A 14,720-nucleotide genomic window follows, 5' to 3' on the forward strand; every position below is an offset into this window, starting at 1 on the left:
CAGAGTTTTCTGCTGATCGGGAGTTTGCATTCATTGGCAGGCTGGGAACGCTACTCCACCAAATGACATTGTCATAAATGGAATTACTGTCCCCACTGTAATTCGGGAGGACCCCAGGTACCCCTTTTGAGCTAGGCTTGTGAAACCATATCCTGATCTCAGAGGGCCTGACAAAAGCAGATTTATTACACTCTCAGTAGGTGTAGACAGGTGGTTGAATGTGGCAGATTGAAATCTCACTGTCTCTGTTTACAGACTGGTGGATTTCAGTATCAGTGCTGTCCACATTCTTGGGGCTTGCTGTGTTCTTCCCAATCTTTGTGAAGACAAAGGTGAGTCATTGCCCCTGAACGGACCTATGACAACAATGGATTGCTGAACTGGTACACTCCTCCAGAAAGTGCACCTGTCACAGCTAGAGCAAGATGCACCTGGGCAACAGAAATCAAGGATGCTCTGTGCTCCCCCATTTTGGACTTGCACAGGCCAGTGGAAGAGGGAGAACAGTATGGTTCTGTACAGCAATTTTTACTGTAAATGAAGTGCTGTCACATTATGCAATGCAATGGGGGAATGATTGTCATGAATCTTTATTATAAATGACATGACTGTTTATGAAATGGGAGGGAGGCATGTGCACACACACTATGGATTGATGTGCACAGATGTATTCAGAAATTGTGTTTGGGTGCCTCTTATGTGAGCCTTAGCATGTGTTTACCTTTATTATTCAACATTCACGTGATAAGCTGTGAGATAGTGATGGCAAACATTTTCTTAATAAAATAAAAGCCTTTATCTGAATTAAAAAATAACAAAGAGAGCATCGCCAGGCAGATTAGCTATTATCTGAACACTGAAAGAACAGTTATAAGCCAACACCACAACCAGGAATAAAATAAAATGCATAAACCAAACACTGAACCGTGCAAACAGTGCCATAAAAAAAGTGCCCTAATTTTGCGTGTCCCCGGCATGTTCTCCTTTCCCTTTCTTGTGTGTTTCGCATGCACTTACTGACACTGCATGGGTGTAGGACTGTCGGACTGGGGGGCTTGCAGACTGCAAGGGGGAGGAGGGTCAGTGCAGGGGCGAAAGGATGAAACAGGAGAGAGAATGTATGCAGGAGGATTGGGGGCCAGATGGGAGTGGTGAACTGCAGAGGATAGATTTTCCAGTCCAGCTGCTGTTAAGTCCCGGTTGCATGGGCCACGCAACGATGGAATTGTCCAGTGTGTTCCTTGTATGCAGTGCATGGTACCACGGAAAGGACTCAGGCTGTGGTGCGGGAGCCTGCACTCTTGCGGCCATTAATAAAAGCAGCCACTCAAGCAGGTCTTTCTGCTGAGCAATGGCCCTCCTCAACTGACATACCTGTTCCACAAACTCCAGCACAAGTGTCCGCACAGGAGTTGCAATTCTGTCCTCAAGATGTACAGCCTGCCTGTACCTTTCTGCTTGACTCTTGACTTGCAGTGAATTCTTCTCTCTTTGGTATTGCACCTGATTGGGGCCTTCTCCAGAATGTCCACCGTAAGGTCATTACAGAAACCCTTCCTCTTGGAGCGGTCCATGACTGTTCTGAGAGCCAGACTTCTGGAGGTTGGGCGAGCTGCTGAGGTACTGGGGGCAGCAGAGGTTGATGGGCCTGCAACCAGACATAAAACACTACATGACTGTGTCAGTAATTAAAAAATGCAGCACTGTGCCACCAGAGAAAAGTGTCTTGTGGAATTCCAAGGCCAAAAAATGTCACTTTGTAAAAATGAGCTTCAATAGATTGCCAGGAAGGTCCCTTCAGCTCTCAGGCAGTCCGTGCACATAACTGAGTTAATCCCAGTGAAAAGACTGTCCAGGCAATGGTAAATTAAAAATCACAACTGTTTTTTGTTTTCAAATTGTACATCACTTTGGGCTTTGAGGAAAGGAAGGTGTGTGTGGCGGGGAGGGGATGCAGCTTACTACTACAGAAGCCTTCTACAGAAGTCATTGCAGGCATTCCACATTTTGGAGGACATAACAATTCTTGTGGTGCCTCAGTAGTAAAGAGATATTTTATTCCAAGCTTCTGGTGGCAAGCGAGTCTTGTATGCCACCAAAGTTTTCAAATTTACAGCGAATGAACAACACATCAACGAGCAGAGTGGTCTGGTCACCTACTGGGGCAGAACTTCTTAATATGCCCTTCTGCAAAATGTAGCTACCTATCTGGAGTGCCTGTTATGGAAAAGTTTGCTGCTGTCAGCACCTAAGATAGGGTCAAAATTGATGGGAGTATCAACAGGATGCTACATTAGTGGCCACATGGATTAGTGCATGCCTATGGCTGCCAAGACAGCCTGTTATGACAGCATGCAAACACACAGAACTCCAGGGCATTTCCCCTCTCTGCTGCCCCGGCACACTTCTGGACTAACTACCACTGGCACCAAAACTGGGAGGGGAAGGGAGCCATGCTCCCGCCCCCCAGCTTTTTAACAAAAGAATTATAAGTGCAGAATTCATGTCCCCCACAGATTTTTTCCCCTGCAGAATAATAGATTCTACCAGAGAGGCGCTGCAAAGGTCCCCGCTTCTACAAAGGTCCCGCAAGAATAGGAGAGATACTAGTAAAACTTAAATCTTAAAAACTTATTTCACTGTTTTCTTCTCTGTCTCCATTTTGAATTTGACATGGAGGGGGGTGAGGAGAGGCAAAGTGATGCCAAGAGGTTGGCAGGAGAACCACCATTAGTGGATACATGCTGTTAGCTGGCATTTGTAATAACTTTTGCATAGATTCATAAAGCGGAAATCCCTCCCATTCCTATATTAACAACAAACATGGAGCCAGAAACCTACCAGGCTTACAAGGCCTCTCTTGTTTCTGCTGCTGGTTCTGTAGCAGGCTGCTCCTCCAGGGAGTATCAAAAAGCTCCTCCAAGTACAGCCCCAGGCTGTGCTGCAGCTGCTCTGGCAGTAAAGCCTCCTGGGGGACTGGTGTCATCACCAGAGACACTTTGGTGGCCTGATTTGGCACCTAAGGCTCCCAAATATTCTGATGCTTGATTCTGGGGTCAGCAGGTCAGCATCCTGACTGATCAGGTCATCATGCACTGGGTCAAACTCCTCATAAAAGGAGCAGGACAACAGCAAGTTCCCAGAGCTGCGGGTAGTGCTTGAGCCATTTAATCCTCTCCCTGCACTAGTCATTGGTCTGGTGAATCTCCAGTGCTGTCAGCTTCTTTGCAATTAGCTGGTATACGTGGTCATTCCTGGAACTCTTACTAAAGTCAAACTGTTTGCTTGCCTTGCACCAGAAATTCACCACAATCTGGCTGTGCTCCCATGACCAGGAAGTAGTGTGCTTGGCAAAGGACTCTTCTGGTAGCCACTGTAAACTCAAGAGAAGGTTCACTGTGTTTGCAGCTCAGCAGTCAGAATAAAATGGAAGGGTTAAAAGCCCAGCAGCTGTGCTCTTGGAGAAGGAGGCTTGCTTCCATTTCCTGAAAGTCAATTGGCTACTCTTGGGATAGAGAGGACAAAGAACACTGGCCCATGGGATTGTGGGATAGCATTGGTGGACTCTCAGGGTCCATATTTGGGTGGCCTGGGCCTGAGTTGTGCCCACATTGCAAAATGATTAAGTTTGGGCCCAAGTCCCAGTACGATGTGGGCTCAAACCCTCCACCCCTACAGAAGCTTGGGGACCAGGCCTGACTCAGAAGGAATTGTGAGTAGACAGAAAGAGAGATTGGGCTCAAGCCTGAGTCTTAACCACAGCTTACACTGCAGTGTAGACATACCCAGGATCTAAAATGGGTTTAGAACTCAGGAGCAGATATATATGTGCAAAACTCCCATTGGCATCAATGAAAGCTACATGCACACACCTAAGGGGATGATTGTGCCAGGTGTTCTTGGTTCTCTGTTCAGACTGCACATCTTTCTAACATTAGACCTATTGTATACAACTAAGTGTCAGTTGTGTCAGAAAGAGACACCATACGTACAATTACGGCCACACTATTATTATAGATATGTATGATAGTAGTACTTAGAGGTCCTGACCAAGATCAGTGTTCTGTTGTAGTATGCACTGCAGAAAAACATTTTGGCAGGCATTCTCTGCCCTGAAGAGTTTATGATCTAAAACACAAGACAGGCAAAGGGTGGGATAAAGGAACGGTTGTTATCTCCATTTTAGAGATGGGAAACAGAGGCACAGTGCTCAAAGATTAAGTGCTCAACTGTCCAAGCACACAGAGGGAACCTCAAGTAGAGCTGGTAATGGAACCGGGAGCTCCCAAGACCCAGCCCAAGACCACCTTTCCTCTAACAAACCATACTCCTCTATATTTCACAATTGGTACTGTATGCCATATCTCATGTTACAAGAAATCAGTACAGAGACTCTGACAAATTCTTATCAACAGGGTCAGAAAAATAAAATATCTTCCCACAGAAAATTTCAATTTTTTGGCAAAAAACTGAAACATAAAATTTTCAGCTGAAAACTGAAAAATTGTGCTTTAGGAATGTGGCCATGCTGTCTCCTGGGAGTTTTAGTTTGGGTCCTCATGCCCTCATTCTCCTTCTTGGCTGCACTCCCTTCCTGGGATACATCTCCTTTGATGCACCACCATTTCTCCCCTCTTGCTGAGCCACACAGAGCATCATTGGAATCCATGGTTATGGAGCATCATGGGAAATGTAGTCTGTCTGGTGAACCTGGTCCATAGAGGAGAATAGGGGCATGAGGCATCACAGTGGCAGATACTTTTCATGAATTTTGTTTAGTTTTGTTTTGTTTGTTTTTCAGTCAAAAAACAGTTCTGATAGAAAATTTTGACCAGCCCTACTAACAACACTTATCCATCATCTTTTTTACTATGCATTGCTATAGTGTCTTTCAGCCAAGCATTTCAGAGCACCATAAAAATATTAAGGTTAGACTGTGACCAGCTCTCCTGCAGGTGTGCAAGGAGACTTCCACCCATTTGCATGCCCCTGCAGCAGTTGCATGTGCCCCTAAACACAGGGAATGCTCCATCCTGGTGACCCCCTGGGATGCAAAGCCACACCGAATGGGAAATAGACTCGTGGGAAGGAGGTGGGGCAATGATCCCACAGCCCTGCCTAAGCAAGGATGACCACTGACTCAGCATTAGCTGGCTGCACAAGAGAACACGTCCTGTATCCCCCTGAAAAGGAATGGTGACATACATGTGAGAGCTCCATGAAGTGCAATACCTCCTGGTGCTCTCCTCCTGGGGCAATGCAACTCCACCTTGCCATGACTACAGGGCTATGTTAAAAAAAAACAAACCACTATACAGCCCTAGTGACATCAGCCTCAGTTTACCTTTCCAGAACGTTATGATTATCCTTATTATAAAGACAGGGAAACTGAGGTACAGTAAAGTGCTATGGTCCTGGTCATATAGTTAGTCTGTGGCAGAGCCAAGAATAGAACACAGATCTCCTGATTCCCAGTCTCTTGCTCTAAATGCCCTGACCTACTTGCTAACTAAATATGGGCACAGAACACCAAAACAATTTCTCCGAGGACTTCAGTTAGCTATAAATAATGACAATCCCAAAAATAGCTCTCTAGCACTTTCACGCACTGACTAATGTGACTTGCATTCATTGTATCATTTCTCACATGGGAATTTCCCTCTAGCATCTGTTGCTGCAGCTTCTGCAGCATGAGGAATGAAGTGCTGGGCTCTTACACACCATTTTCCTCATTTCATTTATTTTGGATTTGATAGGGAAAACACATGCCATTAGAGGCATACAGCCTGATAACTATTGGTTTACATGACAATGATCCAATAAACTCTATCCGCAGCCAGTTCATTCTGGTTCTGTAACACCATCGGAGGTTTTGGGTTTTAAAGAAAGTCTTTCAAGAAATGCTCCAGCCTAGACCCAGGCTAGTCAAGGCTTTTGAAAAACAGGGTTAGAGCAATTTAGCTGTGCATGACTTGCCTAGCTTAGCCCCACTGTCCAACACAATCATACCTATCCATTTCACAGACCCACTGTAGGAAGCCGCTGTGGCCTCCCACGGAGCCAGAGCCTGAGGAAGGACGCCCGCGCTCTGATTGGCTCAACTCACACCCTGCCCTGGAGTCTGCCCGGCAACAAAGGGCCTGGGCCGGGATAGGACAACCCGGCCAGGCCAATTGGCTGCCGCAGGGCGGAGCCCCAACAGGAAGGGGAAGTACAAAAGCCTGGCCCCTGAGCTCAGTAGTCCCCAGATTGCTGCTAGAGGTGGACGTGCTGCCCTGCCAGCAGAGGCCTAGGCCAGAGCCTAACCGCCGACGAACCCCGGCCCCACCTGGGCCCGGGGATTGGATAGGGCCCTCGAGAAGCTGGACTAGGCAACCCAGCCAGGACGACTGGGCCGAGTTACCCCGACCCCGAGCCGTACTCTGGAACCGCCAGACTGAGCCGAGACCCCAGAGCGGCCCGAGTGGCGGGCACCCCCGGAGGCTGGGCTAGATTTGGAGGAACTGCCGGCCACCGAGCCCCTCCCTACAGCGGGGCTGGACTTGGAGGAGCTGCCCGAGGCCGAGCCGCTCCCCACATCCAACGACCTTGAGGAGCTGCCCCCTGAAGAGGAGCTCCCTGCCTTACCCCCGGTCGATGAGGAAGGACTGACGGCGCTATCCCCGGAGGACCACCTTCGTGGCACGGAGGAGGCAGGTACTAGGGTCAGTGGGGAGGAAGTAGCCCAGGGACAGCCACGGCCTGTGGCTAAAGCCGCCTTATAGCTGGTGTGTTGTGGTGGGAGCCCCGCCGGCACAGTGGCAGCCGCTTCTGCCACTGCTAGGGCCCTGGGCTGGGATGCAGTGGAGACGGGTGGGCCTGCGTCCCCCTCTCCTTCCCCTTTTCCCTAGCCACCCCAGGAGAATTGCTCTCCTGACCCCGCCTGAAGCCGTTGCCTTCTCTGCTCACCCTGCCTAGGGGTTGGAGCAACTGACTCCTGGTTCGCTCGCCCTGCCTGAGGGCCTGAGCGATCTGCCTCTGCTCACTGCCTGCCTGACTCCTGGGGCTCGCCCTGCCCGAGGGCCTGAGCATCTGCCTCCGCTCACCCTGCCTAGGGGTTGGAGCACCTGACTCCTGGTTCGCTCGCCCTGCCTGAGGGCCTAGGGGTTGAGCGATCTGCCTTCGCTCACCCTGCCTAGGGGTTGGAGCACGGGACTCCTTGCTCACTCGCCCCGACTGGGGGCTTGAGTGGCAGACTGAGTGCTCGCCCCCACATATGGGCGAATTGCCTAAACTGACCTCTCGCCAAATGCGAGCTATTCCCCTGTAGGAAGCCGCTGTGGCCTCCCACGGAACCAGAAATGCTTACACCCACACATTAGGGTCACTTTCAGAACAACGTGGTGACAGATGGCACAAACTTGCAAAAGTGTCCAAGGATTCTGGACATCATCTGGGGCTTAAAGAGACCTGATTTTCAGCAGATAGGTGTACATCATCTCGGTATCACAAATTGGGCACCCAAAAATTGAAGCAACCAAAATCATTAGTTGCTTTTGAAAGCTGAGGACAGATAGCAGCATTCTCCTGATCCTATGACGAAGTTGTCTTTGGCTTGTTTGCTGTCGGAATTGCAAGGGAGGGCTTCTGGTTGCACACCATGCAAAAAGGAAGGATCCTGCATGTAGAACCACCTAAGTATCGCTTTATGCAGCAGTTTGCTACGGCAGAGCTTCTGTAACATACATGTCAATAATGTCCTATCATTTCCATTCTACTGATACTTCTCTAACACTTGTGTCACACTCCAGGACAAGATGGGATAGCACTGGTGACAGAATTAGAACGTCACACTGGAGGGCAGCTTCTGCCTGGTCCCAGAGTGCACAGTACACAATGGGAGTTCTTGTGCTTGGATAGTTACTGTTTTCGTCAGCATTGGACTGTGCAAAGGGGGTGGGGAGAACAGGCACAGTGCAGGCAAACAAATAGCCAGATAAACCTGTAGGGAGAAGAAATAGAGAAAAGGATGCAGAGACTGAAAAAGATATGGAGAAAGGAGGATAAGCACAATGAAAGAAAGGGGAACGAGGAAGAAGAGGACAGAGGGTATGAGGGGAAAATTCTGAGGCCAGCGTTATGCAGGTGGTCAGACAGATGATGATGATGTTCCCTTCTGTCCTCAAAACCCATGAAAATCTGTTAAACACAGGGGAAGGAAGGAGAACAGGAAAAAGGGAGAGATGGAGAAAAAGTCTGACTAAGGGAAGAGAAAATAAAATCAGAGTAAAGAAATTTCAGGGGAGGGAGAATGTAGGAACTGGACAAATTGAGTAGGGGAACAGAGAAATGAGTATTTTACAGAGAAAGTACAGATACAAGCAGAAAGGTTTCAGCAAAAATGAATTGGACATTCTAATAAAGCATCAAACATAGAAAGTCAGACTAGGGATATTTAGGCACAAAAAGGAAAAATACAGCATGATATGCAATAGCAGGAAAGAAAAGTGGAGTAATTGCAGGGAAGGGGAAGGAAGACCAAGAGCAGTAGAGATACAGTGAACCAGATTTTTCCAACCAGCCTATACAGTGTACATATGTATGCACATTTTGAGATGCATACACTGATGGGCAATTAGGCAAACAAGAAACGACACATCATTTATATGTATAAATATATGCACACAAGATTAGGTGTGAAAATTTAGAAGCTTATATTTATGCTAGTAAATCTAGTAGTTTTATATATTAAAGAGTTTGATACCAAAACATTAAATGAATAAAGTATTATTTTTAGGCTTAAAGGCATCAGGAAACTTGGCTGGGTAAAAGAAGTGGGTTGTACAACTTAAGTCTGGATGGACAAGTGCGGAGGAGTCCATTGTTCCTATCCATGATGGAGACGGTATTTTCTAGAGCTAGTTGGGAATTATCCATTGGAATGATTTTCTGATACAGATGTAGTTGCTGCAGAACTGAACTTTTCCATAGAAAATTTTTGATTTTGCCAAAAATTTTCAATTTTCTGTTACAAAATGAAATATTTAATTTAGGTTTTTGTATCATTTTGACCCAATTCAGAATATTTCATTTTTCAAACTGACACAAAACATTTACTTTCAAATGAGTTCAACAAAATATTAAACTGCATTTCCCTATCAGTGCATTGCTTTCTGGGAGTTGTAGTTTGGGTAATACTGACCTGACTAAAACCACAGAATTTTGGGTCAGTTCAATAAACCAAAACAAACTATTTTGATTAGAAATGGAAAACCAAAATATTTTGATATTTCCTCACCAAAATTTTTCAGAATTTCCATTCTGCAAAAAATTTAAATAAAAAATTAAAAGCCTTGGGCAATTTTTGATGAAAACAAATGTTGAAATGTCAGAATTCCCACATGATGGCAATTCCAAATTTCACTCTGCCACATGATTACCTCGCTAGCAGAAGATTGATAAATAAAAATATAACTTGCCCAACCTGTCATATACAAAACCAAGCACTTACAAACATGGGAAGTTAAGGATGTTGTAAATCTTAAACTGTCTACATAACTTTATTGATTCTAAATATTTCTTTTTATTTAGAATAAATTAAATGTGTCCACACACAGGCTCTGAGCATACTGCCAACTATTTAAAATTACAAAACCAAGGTGCAGTACAATCAGCTCATCTCTTCATCTAAGCAGGAGCACCTAAATACTAACACCCCAGCACCTCAACCCTGCTACCTCTCCTCAAAGAAAAGTGAAACAAATGGGCCTGAAAGCTGACCAATCCAAACTATTTCAGATGGAAGGAGGGTATTCCTGAAGCAAAGATTTATGACATCCTTAACTTTCCATGCTGTTATGTGCTTGGCTTTGTACATGACAGGTTAGGTAAGTTATATTGTCACTTATCAATCTTGTCTGGTTTCTGAAACCCTTTTTTTGTTTGTTTTGGGAATCAAGAAAAATTACTTAGGCCCTGATCCAACAATGAGATCCATGAGTATGGACCCTGCACACTCCCACTGATTCCAGCTAGTGCATCCTAATGCAGGAATGAGGCTTTAGTTCCTGTTAGCCATGGCAAGCTCTTAATTAATGTTATAATGGCTATGACAATACCAGTTAGGGGTGGCTGAACATTCAGAAAAAATGTATTTTACTGAATAATTTCACAAGTTTTGCTATTGTTCTTTGACTAAATTATCCAATGCATTTATGACATTCATCTAGCTACAGAGTTGGTCAAATACAGAAAAAACTTATTTGCTAAATTTTGTGAACAAAATTCTCCCACTTGTGACTAATTATTAAACTTGACTGATTAATTTACTGAAATTAGTTGACCATCTCCAACCACAGCACTAAATTGACAGAAATCTGATTGACATGGGTAATTTTGTCAACAGATTTACCAAACAATCCTTCTTTTAATTAATAAACCAAATCAATGTATATTAGCGATATCCATTTATGTGCATAGTACAACCTGATAAATGTTAATATTTTCAAAGTGAGCCCTCACTCTAGGGGAAGTCTTTGCTTTAGGGACTCAATCAAATGCCCACTGAAATCAATGGTAGTCTTTCCAGTGATTTCCGTGGGCATTGGAACTGGCCCTAAAAACTCTCAGGATTCAATAGATGAGTTTCTAGAAACTTTTGCAATTATAATGGCAAAGTTTTCTTTTAAATAAATGTTACTTTCAAGAAAGCTTCATAGCACATTACCATCAGACCATGAAATGCTTGGCTGCATACATATCCTTCCACACCAAAGAGAAACCTTCTTATACACTGGAAAGCCACAAATCAGTTTGGGAAATTTTCATGTAAAGCATTGTAAAGGTAATATGGAAATTAACTGTGTGATGGGGCCAGCCCTGATGGCTATAGGAGGGTGCTGGAAGGCATATATATCAGCCCCAGGCTTAGCAAATCTTTGTTCCCTGGGTGATCCAGCTGCGGCCACTCCAGGGCAATTAGGCCAATCAGGCCAGCTGGGGCCAATCAAGGAACTTGCCCCAGCAGTTAAAAGCCTCCCAGTCAGGCAGATGGGGACAGCTGAGAGGGAGTTGAGTAGAGCTGCTACAAGGTGTGGAGTCAGTAGAGGATCCGAGCCCAGCCCAGCCCGGAGGAGAGCCACAAGCTGGGGGGGCTACAGAAGAGCAACCCAGGGAAGGTAGTAGCCCCTTGGACTAAGCTGTTTGAGGCTACTCCTTGCAGGGTCCCTGGGTCGGGGCCCGGGGTAGAGGGTGGGACAGGGCCCCCCCGCTCCCACCCAGCTGCACCACCAGCATAGCCGTAAGGAGCGCAGACCCATGGGGCAAAACAGGCTCACCTTGCCACAACAGATTAGAATAGAAATGTGTTGGGTGAGTTATTGAACAGGACAAGACTGTCCTCCTTACTTATGAGCCAACACATGCAGTATGTTCTTCCTTTACCTTATTCTAATGTGTTTTCCTTAAGGCTCTTTTTCACTTCCTTGTTTTATAAAAATAAAGTAACATTAGTTTATCTCAGTGTTAACAGATGTTGCTAGGGTTGTTTTATTTTGTTTTTTCCCCCCAAGTATCCTGTATCTCTCCATGTCTTTTGCTCTTTCACAGAAGAATTTAGGAGCCTTTTCCAACAAAGAAACAGATAGCTTTACTACACACCCTCACTACCATTAAATAAGCCTAACAGCCATTAAATTATTGCAGCCACTATATTTTTATATATTTAAGAGAGTTGTTCTGCATATCACTGATCCATTTAGCTGGCAGAGATCCTACTGTGGGCATAGGATTAGTACAGCAGGTCTTCAAAGAATCAAAAGACAGTGAAACTGAGACAGTCACTAGTCTACCCCTAACAGACATAACACTGCTGACCAAGCTGAAGATTCAGGAGCAGAGTGACAAGCAATAGCAGATGATTATTAACTATTTCTATTACGTTTTTGTTTCCAGTAGTGCTTCCCACCAAAAGATGGGTCTCTCATGAAGTAGCTAGATCAAAGACAGTGGATCTCTCCCACATGTCTCAATCTGAGTCTCTATTAGTGATGGACAAGTTTCAAAAGCTTGACAGGTTCAATTAAATTCCAATAAGCACTTGGAATGTTTGGCTGTTTTTCTGAAGACAACATGATGAATGCAACATCAAGGAATTGCCCAAGTAGGACCTGATCCAAAGTCCAGTGAGGTCATTGAAAAAACTCATATTGACTTCAGTGGGCTTTGGTTCAGGCCCCTAGAGACAGGGAAATACTACAAAGTATTTCCAGTGAATATTACTCAAGGTTTTTATGTGGATTCTCCTTGAAATCCTTTGTCCCTCAGAACTTCATTCTCAAAGAAACCATCATCAGCTGCTGCCAGGGGCACAGGAGGTAAGTCAGAGCCTTCAACAGCCAATATCTCCCAGGGCCCATAAAAAGACTTGCCCGGAGCACTGGACTAGTCCCAGTAATACAAATATATATGCAACCCACACTTAGACAGTGGGCCTTTCTGTCCCCCCTACAGAGGCTGGTTCACATGGAGGTTTTTGAAGCTGCTAGGAGCTTTGGAATAATAGACTTCGGTCATCTAGATCGATGGTTTATTGTTTTAGAGCCAGAGGTCCCAGGTTCAATCCCCATGGCCCAATTCACCTATGTGTCCACCCTGGCATGCCACAAGTCAGCAGGGAGGGGATTTATGGGAATAACAGTTTCCTTTGTCTCAGATTCACCATACTGTGTTAAATTTACAAAGGCTATATGATCTTGTGGTTATGGAAATGCATTTAATGGGAAAGTTGGTTTACCTAATTATCTTTAAAGCATGTTCCTGACTTTGGCCTAATGCTGTAAGGTGCATTTGTACCCACAACTCATTAACTTCTGAGAGAGTTTTGAGGAGGCAGAGTTGGGACAGAAGTGTAGTAAATCTATAGCGACCTAATTAACTAACTAGTTGGTACAGTGTTTTCAACATATAAAGCATGATAAAAAATGTCAAATATTAATTACAAAAGAGATGCAAAATATGCACTAACAGTGATTCGTTGCCAGGGTAAAATCATGACAAATTTAGCAACAAATGGGTCATATTTTCCTCCAGCATTACACATCATTCAATTCCATTGCGTTCAATGGTATTGAAACAGATTTATGGCAGGGTAGAATTTGGTCCATTGACTGCAACAGTCTGAACACAGTTATGATGTGCTGTAAAATAGAGTATGTATGAAGAGCTGAACACGGATGTGAAAAGACCGAACTGACACATATTCTCATTAGGGAACGAGTGCTGACATTCTTTTATCCAAACAAAGAACTAGTGTCTACTGGAGGGATGGCCTTGGGCAGTATTTCTTGAGGAGAACAGAGGCATTTGGTTTGTTCTAACATATGTTGTAAGAGCCCAGACAGACCAAGCAAAAAAGATAATCTATCTGAAAAAGACTATTTAGGCCTATCTTGTGGATGGGACCAGAAGGCTAGAATGTATGGATTACACATTGGTTACTAAAATAGAAACCAATTGCCAACTTTTAACAACAGCAGCAAAAAAGAACCTGAAAGAACCCATGAGTTCTTTCCTATGGCCTCTCACAAAAAACATGATTCAGATTTGATATTAAGACCCAGAAAGTACATGGAAATGCATTATCTCATTTTAGCCTATATGGGGGGAAATTGTAACACTATAGAGGTTTCATATGGCAGCTACCAACACTTGCAGTAGCAACACAGCTGAAAAGAGGCATGGAAGGAAGAAGAGGCCTGAAGGGTAGTTCTCAGTGTGCATCTAGTTAAGAATAAAATTATTCAAAAATAAATGTTGCTACTTACATGTCTGTAATCACTAAAGAGCAAGAATTTTCTCTGAGAAACTTTATTCCTCATAGGAAACACACTGAGGAGTGCCCATAAGGTACATTTCTCCCCTTTTACTCTTGGTGCAACTCTGGCAGCTAGAAACATTGCTAGCAATCAAGGAGCACCCACATTTCCTACATTTACCTTGAACTTCATTTGATAGCATTTGACTGTGAGCAATTAATTCGTTGACTGGATTCTAAGCAGAGCACTACAATAGGACATCACTTTTGGAATATCCTATTCTGTTTGATTATTAGTCTTTGCATCTAAATGGAAGTACTGGATACACTGTTCATCCATCATTCCCAAGTTATGATCTATTTTCTCTTGCTTTCTTATCTTCCTCAGACTTATCACAAAAGTTAAGGTGGGTGTGCAAAGATGCAGGTGAGATCTGGTCAAATTATTCATTCTGAACCACATCTTGTCAAGAATGTAACCACTTGTTTAATTACAAATCATTTGCGAACCAATCTTAGGGCTTGATCCTACAATCAGGTAGGCACACAAGTAACTTTCCACAGGAGTAGTTCCACTGAAGTCAACACGACTCCTTGCTTGTGTAAAGTTACGCATGAGTGTTTGCAGGATGAGGGTCCCACTTGTCTCTGAAAGCATTTGCCAATTAGTTTATACAAACTATTTTCAAACTCTAGGTTGTTTACAAACTGTTCACTTTGTATGGTTGGTTACCTAATTCACATAGCTTTGATTCTGCTCTCTAATTGGATGACTGAAATATTTTAAACAGGAAACAAACGAACAATGAATAATGCTCCTTGGTAAGAATTTGTGGACAAGTAATCATTCGTATTCAAATTTTGGAAAACCAAAAGATTAATGAACATTATTTTGAATATCCAGTAATTGTCCAGCTACTCATGAACA

The 14,720-nt window shown here is 44.3% G+C and overlaps 1 long non-coding RNA gene across 1 annotated transcript; it reads right to left on the bottom strand.

Moving 5' to 3' along the window:
* Positions 1-736: 736 nt before the first annotated feature.
* Positions 737-3,200, bottom strand: LOC137162843 (uncharacterized). Its single transcript, XR_010922521.1, has 2 exons — positions 2,842-3,200; positions 737-1,648 (listed from the first exon to the last, which is right to left on the bottom strand). It is a non-coding gene; the product is annotated as an uncharacterized lncRNA (long non-coding RNA).
* Between the last annotated feature and the right edge of the window lie 11,520 nt (positions 3,201-14,720).

Source organism: Emydura macquarii, unplaced genomic scaffold (assembly GCF_026122565.2).
Source record: "Emydura macquarii macquarii isolate MOO-44397 ecotype Brisbane River unplaced genomic scaffold, CSIRO-AGI_Emac_v2 contig_2473, whole genome shotgun sequence".
Taxonomy (NCBI): Eukaryota; Metazoa; Chordata; order Testudines; family Chelidae; genus Emydura; species Emydura macquarii.